The sequence below is a fragment of the Pseudophryne corroboree genome, chromosome 7 (assembly GCF_028390025.1).
Source record: "Pseudophryne corroboree isolate aPseCor3 chromosome 7, aPseCor3.hap2, whole genome shotgun sequence".
Taxonomy (NCBI): Eukaryota; Metazoa; Chordata; class Amphibia; order Anura; family Myobatrachidae; genus Pseudophryne; species Pseudophryne corroboree.
In genome coordinates this window covers 388984121-388993027 of record NC_086450.1, presented here as the reverse complement: position 1 = coordinate 388993027, position 8907 = coordinate 388984121, and the positions used below count along the sequence as shown (strand labels likewise).

General features: G+C 42.3%; 1 pseudogene; it reads right to left on the bottom strand.

The window, feature by feature from the left end:
• Positions 1-8577: 8577 nt before the first annotated feature.
• On the bottom strand, positions 8578-8696 carry LOC134947241 (5S ribosomal RNA; annotated as a pseudogene).
• Between the last annotated feature and the right edge of the window lie 211 nt (positions 8697-8907).

The following is an 8907-nucleotide window of genomic DNA, read 5'->3' as shown; positions in this document are numbered from 1 at the left end:
GTTGCAAATGAGTTTGCGTCGGCTCCGGTGGGTGTCTCTTATTTTAGGGTGGCAGCTTCACTTGCTTAGCAGTTCCGTAGCTTAGAGCATCGCAACGGCATAGGTAGGTGTGTACAAACATGAATTAGGCCTAATGTACATATGAGCAGTGTCAGTGCCTGAAACACTTCAGCAGAGGATGGAGGCTGCCAGTGAGGGATCACTAAACTCCTCTCCAAAGAAAATGCCTCCTTAGGGCCTGATGCAAACATCGTCGCAGCTCAGTATGCCACAGATGTGCGAACATGTGCTAATATTACTGTCACTGGGATTAGTATTGAGACGCCTACTGGAGGCCTCTCAGATCTGTCATTTGTGTATGAAGACGCAGACATTGTACACACATCGGTCAATAATCAACATTCTGAGTAATCCTACGGTTGCCCAGCATGGTCGTCAGAAGCAACACGCCGGAGCCATTGTACAGTAACTGCGTATTTGTCATAATTGCATGCATTGACATGCTGCCAAAATGGTTGGGACAAACCTGCATTTGAGTCACCACTCCCCCGTTACCTCCCACAAATGCCCCTTGTCTGTCCCTCACTTTGCATAAAAAACCTCACTGTGACCGCCGCCTCAAGACCAGCGGTCGCTCCTAAGTGTTTTGGGTAGTGGGGCTGCCGCTACCAATGCATAGAAGGGAGGAGGATGCTAGGAGACAGCCGGGTCCTGGCATCTGCGCAATAGAACTGGCAGTCGCTGGGACCAGCACTTGTGAATAAGCGGCAGCTTGAATGCACATGCGCAAAACCTCGTCTTCCATGGACTGCATCAGCTGCAGCCCATAGAAGCTGGCTAGGGCTGACGATCAGGCAGGTAGTGGGTACCTAATGGAAGCATGCTCTCTGCTAATCGCAGCCCGGTCTGGCAGGCCCTGAGGGAGAAAACATCTCCCAATGGGACTGCCTGTCCTGCGGGTGACTGGCAGAGAGCACTTCCAGTAGGAAGTCACTGCCAGTCACAGTGAAGTTAGAGAAATCACAGACTGCAACTGTTTCACCTGAACTCATTGAGGTGGCAGATTTTACTGTGGTGGGGGTTCGGGAAGGCTTTGTGTAGTCCTGCAGCCCATAGGTAAAATCCGCCACTGCCCAAGACCATCGTCGGACATGCTCAGTGCAACTTATACTCATGTGCAGTGGAACAAAATCACTTCTCAGCCTACAACATCAACAGTGCATCCAGAGTTCCTACCACCATCTTAGGATGGCAGCAACCCTTGCTCTATGGAGCCTGGGTCATAGGTGTCAGACTATAGTCCCCATTGACAATAATGGGAATTGCAGTCTGAAGTGCTCATTAGCCTTTTGCAGGAGATTTGATTAGTCTATTGCTATATAGCCTCAATACTTACAACTACAATTTCTTCATGATTTAAGTAAAAAAAAAATACTTGATACCTATGCCCTAAGTTCCCAATTTGAGGTAAAAAGAATGGTTTTAGCCTTATATTCCTCGCAAGATATGAGTGTTTAACAGTATTTTTATGAAGCAATATAATTTAATTTATTGGGTCACCATGTGTCTTCTGTTCAGTGGCGTTCCAAAAACAACTTCTTCTCATCAGGTAGACATGGTTCTCAGTGAATTGTTATATAGATCCTTTTACATTTCTGCTCTTTACTCTCCCCGACCATTCTAACAACGCTTTTCCTCGCAGTATCTTCCAATGAGTCTTGTCCTTGCAATTTAATATCTTTCCAGAATGCCTGATTATATTTCTTAATACGTTTTACTTTATTGCGTGCATCTCAATCCTTTTAATGGTTTCTCAATTGAGTCATGGGCTGCAACAAAATATCTCCTTCGGAAGTATAATATAGTACATATGATGTGACTCAAACAGCAAATTACACATCTCTATCTAAATGCTGTGAACTAAACTACACTAAGGGCCTAATTCAAGGTTGATTGCAAAACAACATTTTCCTCTAATAGGCAAAACCATGTGCACTGCAGAGGGGGGGGGGGGCAGATATAAGATGTGCAAAGAGAGTTAGATTTGGGTGGGGTGTGTTCAAACTGAAATCTAAATTGCAGTGTAAAAATAAAGCATCCAGTATTTACCCTGCACAGAAACAAAGTAATCCGCCCAAATCTAACTCTCTCTGCACGTTATATCTGCTCCACCTGCAGTGCACATGGTTTTGACCATTAGAGGAAAATATTGTTTTGCAATCAACCTTGAATTAGGCCCAAAGGGGCTCAAGGAACAGGATAAAACTAATACAGTGTATCTGGAAAGTATAATTTCTGTTATTCTGAAATAAACCAGGGATGCACGATGGAAGGATCTGGGATCGTTACGTGAGTATTGAAATAATGTGATTATGACGGGGGGGGGGGGGAATCTTATGCCACATCAGTGATTTGTGCCTGTGTACAAGACGACCTTTGCGTCATCCAAAGCTGTGTCTGTTTGCAGTACTTTTGTCTTCCAAAGGACTAGAATTCCTGCAATGCTGGAGTCTAGCAGTAGTACTGCTTGTCCAGGTGACCCTCACCCATCTGTCTGCTCACAGGGTTAGGAGCTTAGCCTGCAGAATGTACTGTACATGGTAAAATTAGAAGAGGGATCCTTTAAAAGGTAAGTCTTATCTTTGGGGTGACCTGGGGGGGTGGGAGGGGGGGATGCTAAACAATGTAATATAGTGCACTGATGCAGTGTCAGAGGTACTGAATGAAAATCACGATATACACCCTGCAGGGAATATCATACACATCTTTATAGGATTCATGTTCTTATTCATCATCATCACTTAACTCAGTTATTTTACTAACTTTTCATGTCCACTTGTCATTTATAAGTACCGGAGCCATTCATTAAACATGTAATCACTGATAACTCCTGGTTACAATTCCCCTTAGTATAGGACGTAGAAATTATGTCATTCATCAAGTTTCAAAAAAGTATGTCTCACAGGGCCCCAAATGTGTTCTCATATTGCAGTTTACTAGGCAGCTTGTGCAGGAGGGGGTTCTTTTCCGATCCCTCCCCGCTGTGTGCTCTCTGGCTGCAGCACTCAGTTCCACCTCCATCCCTCCTTCCCTACACAGCACTCGTTGCTGTAGTCACATGACGAGTATTCATTCTGGGACTCAAACAGATGTGTCCTCATACTGTACATCTTTGCAGCATTCATGCTAAACAGCCCGTTATCGCACACCAGTTTGCGAGAAAATCTTCTAGTGTCGGGTGTCTTTTTGAGCAAAAATGCATCTTATTCACAACGTGATGCAACTAGGACGCAACAGGAGAATATGCTGATTAATTTGATATGGTAATAAGAAAAGTGAGAACTACAGTGCGCAATTAAGACCAGAGATGCAGCCCAAATGAGTGAAAACAAAGTGTACATCCAAAAACACTGAAATCAAACGGTATAAAAGGTGTTACACACACATGTGGCGCTCAAAGGACAAATTAGTTCACCATATGATAAAAGTATTAGGACAATAATCACCCTAAATATTCCAAACAATAATGGTCCGATGTGTCTGTAGTGGACCTAGAGAGAAGTGACCTCCTCCACACAATAAGTATTGGTAGTAGGGCACAAAGACAAAAAGAGAAATATAGTGCAATAATCCTTTTTCAATTGGTTGATTTTAATCAGCTGATGCACTTACAAACACACGAATATATGTCAGCATTTCATAGATGTTTCCACTGATGCAAGATGATAGCTCTCGGATGAGTTTTAGCACGAAGGATGCTTAGATCTGTAAAACAGAATGAACTTGCCTCCACATAATATGTATAGGAGCGCAAGTAAAAATATATAGTGCAGTAGCCTTTGTAAAAAAACACACATTTAATACAAGATGCACTTACAAACATATAAAATTCAAAAGCATGATATAATCCAAAAGAAGGTACAGCAGCTCAGCAAACGGTACACAAACCCGCGGGTCCCAAAAGAAGATCTCTGGATCCGGATACAAGAGATCAGGAAGACCCTCAAAGTGGTTGTCATAGAGCAGCTAAGTTCCCTCGTGGATAGAAAATTGGAAGAACAGGCACTTAACGCGTTTCTGATGTCTGACGAAGGACTTTAAGTCAGAAACGCGTTAAGTGCCTGTTCTTCCAATTTTCTATCCACAAGGGAACTTTGCTGCTCTACGACAACCACTTTGAGGGTCTTCCTGATCTCTTGTATCCGGATCCAGAGATCTTTTTTTGGGACCCGCGGGTTTGTTACGATAAATAAGTTACGATAAATAATTTAAAAATGTATTTAAACATATAAAATTTCATAATCAAAACATTATGTGTATGCTCAGGACTCCTTTCAATCCCGTACAATTATGCAGGGCCACCCACTATCAATTATTCCAATCAATATGGACAGTTCTTGAGAAATGATGTAATGGTCTTGTAAAGCACTTGTAATTTTAAGGTAACGTTACCAAATTGTAACCACTGGAGGAAAGTTGCTGTCCACAGCCTGTATGTTCCGGGAGTGGGGTATCCTCACAATGGCGATACGGTATCCAAAAGCTATGGATGGCTAACAGACCAAGGTGTTGTCCATTAGGAATTTTCCATAGGGTGAATGCAGAAATCCTGCTGACGGGGGTAAGGTAGTCCTTCTCCTGACGCGTTTCACTGTTCTCTGACAGCTTTATCAAAGGAAGTGATAAAGCTGTCAGAGAACAGTGAAACGCGTCAGAGAAGGACTACCTTACCCCCGTCAACAGGATTTCCGCATTCACCCTATGGAAAATTCCTAATACACAACACCTTGGTCTGTTAACCATCCATTGCTTTTTAAAACCGCATCGCCATTGTGAGGATACCCCACTGTCGGAATATACAGGTTGTGGACAGCAACTTTCCTTCAGCGGTCATAATTTGGTAACATTACCTTAAAATTACAAGCGCTTTACAAGACCATTACATCATTTCTCAAGAACTGTCCATATTGATTGGAATAATTGATATTGGGTGGCCCTGCATAATTGTACGGGATTGAAAGGAGTCCTGAGCATACACATAATATGTTTTATTGATTATGAAATTTTATGTTTAAATTAATTTTTAAATTATTTATCGTAACTGTCTATCATTCAGCACTGCTATACATATATATCCAATATGTGATTGTTTTTTCCGATATGCTATACAAGACTTGACTACCCTTTATTAGCAGCTGGTATTGGCAATTTGACCCATATAAGCGCCAAAGTTCTTTCCTTTGGTTAGATATCCTTCTACAAACTGTTTCACACGTCTGAAAAGCTGTCCCTGATGAAAGTACTGCTTTTCTGAAGTGATAAGTAAAGGAGGCATGATAAATGCCTCCAATATTTGCATTAAACTCATGGCAAGTTCAATCCTTAATTAACAAACCACATATTTTTTCATGATAAATAGGAACTCGCAGTGTGCAAATGGCTGAGACAGACATCTGTCCACAATCATGCTGGGAAATAAAACATCTATATCAGGGCTGCATTATCGATCCAGCAGATAAATTTCATTTGCAGAAATAGATCGGCAATCGCACCAGGATCAACACTTGATTGGTCTTTCCCCAAATTCAACTTCAGTGTCCATCCCTAAAATTAGATAGTGTTCTCTTCTTAATGCTTGTTGAACACAAGCATTGAAAATGGGAATACCTAATATTCTAAAGTTCCGTAAGCATACCTTGTAGGAATAGAAGTTCTCACTGGCCTACATACAGTGTGACCCATGATATTACGTTTTGGGATTACTTATAAAGTGATATAAAAGTTACCAATGATGGAATCAGTAAAAAGAAAACAAATAATGCACATTTTGAAAAAAAATATATTAGATAAATTGGTAAAAAATATTGTTGAATTTTAGGCCCAGATTTATCACGCTTTAGAGAGTGATACATTGCACGGTGATAAAGAACCAGCCAATCAGCTCCTAACTGTAATGTTACATGATATGTTTGAAATATGACAGTCACGAGCTGATTGGCTAGTACTTTATCACAGTGGTTTTATGAAACGCTGTAAGCATGTCTGAGTAAACTATAGATACCAGATGTCTTGACCCGACTTTATGTAGTAAGGTCTTAGTTAACGAGTCCTGAAGGACCAAGTCAATCCCTTCAAATTGCTTGGCATTATAGATATGCCCAAGGGTTGAAACGCATTTGTACCACAAACTACCCTGACCTGCAACCCAGCTATGTAACTCTGAAAGTTTACGAGAATTGAATAATGGAATTTCTGGGTCCCAACCCTGGCTCCCAAGCAACTTCTCGGACTGCCTACAGACAAGCACTGCCTGTTTAGTAATTGGAGGCTATCTGCGGGACACATTCCCACTAAGCAGCAACTGTAGTGGTGTATGACCGGGAAATGGTAATGCCATATTGCCACAATTGTGTAGGCAAGGTCATACATGTGCCAATTGTGCTGCTAAATAGTATAGTCTAAAGCTAGGAAGGGCTAGACCGCCGTTAAGTCTCATTCTGGTCAATGGAACTAATTTTAAACAAGGCCTCTTATTAGTTGATACTAAGGAAGAGAACAAACCATCTATCAATTTGAATATTGTATGTGGAATATAAATTGGCGAATGCTGCAAAACGTACAAAAGTTTAGGTTGCAAAATCATCTTGACTAAATTCGCTCAGCCAGTGAGGTTCAGTGGTAACCGCCCCCAAATGGGGATATGTGATTTCAAATATCTTACTTTATTTGTGGTGTAACATTAAGAGGTATATAGCTATCAGGATCATTACTGATCCAAATACCTAGGTATTTGTATGAGTCCACCCAACGTACTGGGAGGGGAACAAATGGGACCAGAGGGTATGCTCCCCTGAGAGAGAGGACAACATTTATCCCAGTTTATTGTGAGGCCTGAGTAAATACCAAACCTGAAAAGAGAAATGGTTGATTCTGCACAATGGGGGTCATTACAACCCGATCGCTCGCTGCAGTTTGTCGCAGCGCAGGGATCGGGTCGGAACTGCGCATGCGCCAGCACCGCAGTGTGCCAGTGCATGGCAGCTTTTGTTACCTAGCGATCGCCTCTGAGACATAGGTGGTCACTGGGCGGGAGGGGGCTGAATGGCGCTGTTAAGCCGCCGTTTAGCGGGAGCGGTCTGGCCAACGCAGGCGTTGCCGGACCGTTCGGAGGGGGGGCGGGCCGCGGTGGCTGCGTGACGTCTCACGCAGCCGCTGCAGCCAGCAGGAGCGAAGAACAACTCCCGGCCAGCCGCAGGAGCTGCGCTGGCCGGGAGTTACTCCTCAAATACAAAGGCATCGCCACTGTGTGATGCGTTTGTATTTGTGCGGGGGGGCCGGACTGACATACGGGGCGGACTGGCCCTGTGCTGGGCGTCCCCCCGCATGTCAGGGAACATGATCGTAGCTGTGCTAAATTTAGCACAGCTACTATCAACTCGGAATGACCCCCTATGGCAATCTGGAAATAGTATTCCTTATACACTGAAGAAAAGCATTATGATGACCAACATGTGAGTGATACAGACTTTACACAAGGTAGTGAGTATGGTTGGTGGTGCTTCCTAGAGTCAGAACACTGTATATATGTACAAAGAGAGAAAAGAAGACTCTTGTGTTGGGGCACTCTTGGTTCAAATAAAAATTATAATCATGTTTTAATTGCTATGCATTAAAAATTAGTTTCCAGTGAAGATCATCTCATAAACCCATGTATAGAGAAATATAAACTTAAGATATATCTTCACAGCTGGTTATTTTAGTGAAGCAATACTGTGTGTGTATATGTAGGATATCCTGCAAGTCATTGTAATTGTCAGCTGTTGTTTTAATAGTTCAAAAAATGAAACATAGAAAAAAATAATGTCAGAGAAATTGTAGTCACGAATATAAGGTGATCACAATCTGGCAAAATGTTTAAATGCAGTACAGAGCAAGCATGTACTAATTATATGTATTTTGCATGAGGTACAGATACCTATTGGAGGCTGAAGCTAGTCTGCAATGATCATAAGGTGAATTGCTCACTATCAACATATACCTGGTAAAGATCAATAAGCGTGGTGCTAGTAAAGACATGTACACAAATGATTGTGTCCTCCTGCTATAGCAAATTATTAAGCAGGGAAATAATTAGAGCCAAAAAGAAAGAAAGAGTAGTAAGTTCCCTGAGTACCATATAGTCCCTCTGGCTTCTACTATCCAGCCATGTACCACTGGTAGTGAACGGCTGGTTGAGAGTACCAGAGTATAATGACAGGTCTACAGGCAAAGAAAGATAGTTTAATCTGCTTTCACCCAGGAACATCCTCCGTGACCCCTGATGGTAAAAACCAGCGCAGATATGGTGGGGTCCTTTGTGATGAGAGTTTAATGAAAGAAAATGATAAAAAAAATAGGAATCAAACAATAATTTTAGGGTTGTGTGTTTGTATAAAGTACAGAGTATTGAAGGTAGTGGTACAATTTAGAGAATGTGCTAGACACACAATAACATCATAATGATGAGATATGCTGGCTGGTTAGACAGATGAGACCTGGCACCTGGCGTGGGATATGACCATGCAGTGGGTCCCTTATAATCTACAGCACCATGTATTCCCTGGTAGTCTCCCAACCAGGTACTAGCACGGCCCAACACTGTATTGCTTCCAAGATCGGACGGAATCAGGCATATCCAGTGGGGTATGGCTGTAGGTTTTATGGGAAACCGCTACACAGATGCGTAAAAGGAATACTGGTCTATTAGCAAGATCTTGGGGATGGAGGTGTGGTCCAGCCCAGACATGAAGGAGACCCCAACGAAGTGTGGATACAATGCTGATCTGGAATCACACAATGTGTGTCTATAGCAAATGGGAAAATACATGAAAATACATAACTCACAATAAATATAACTGAAAATGAATA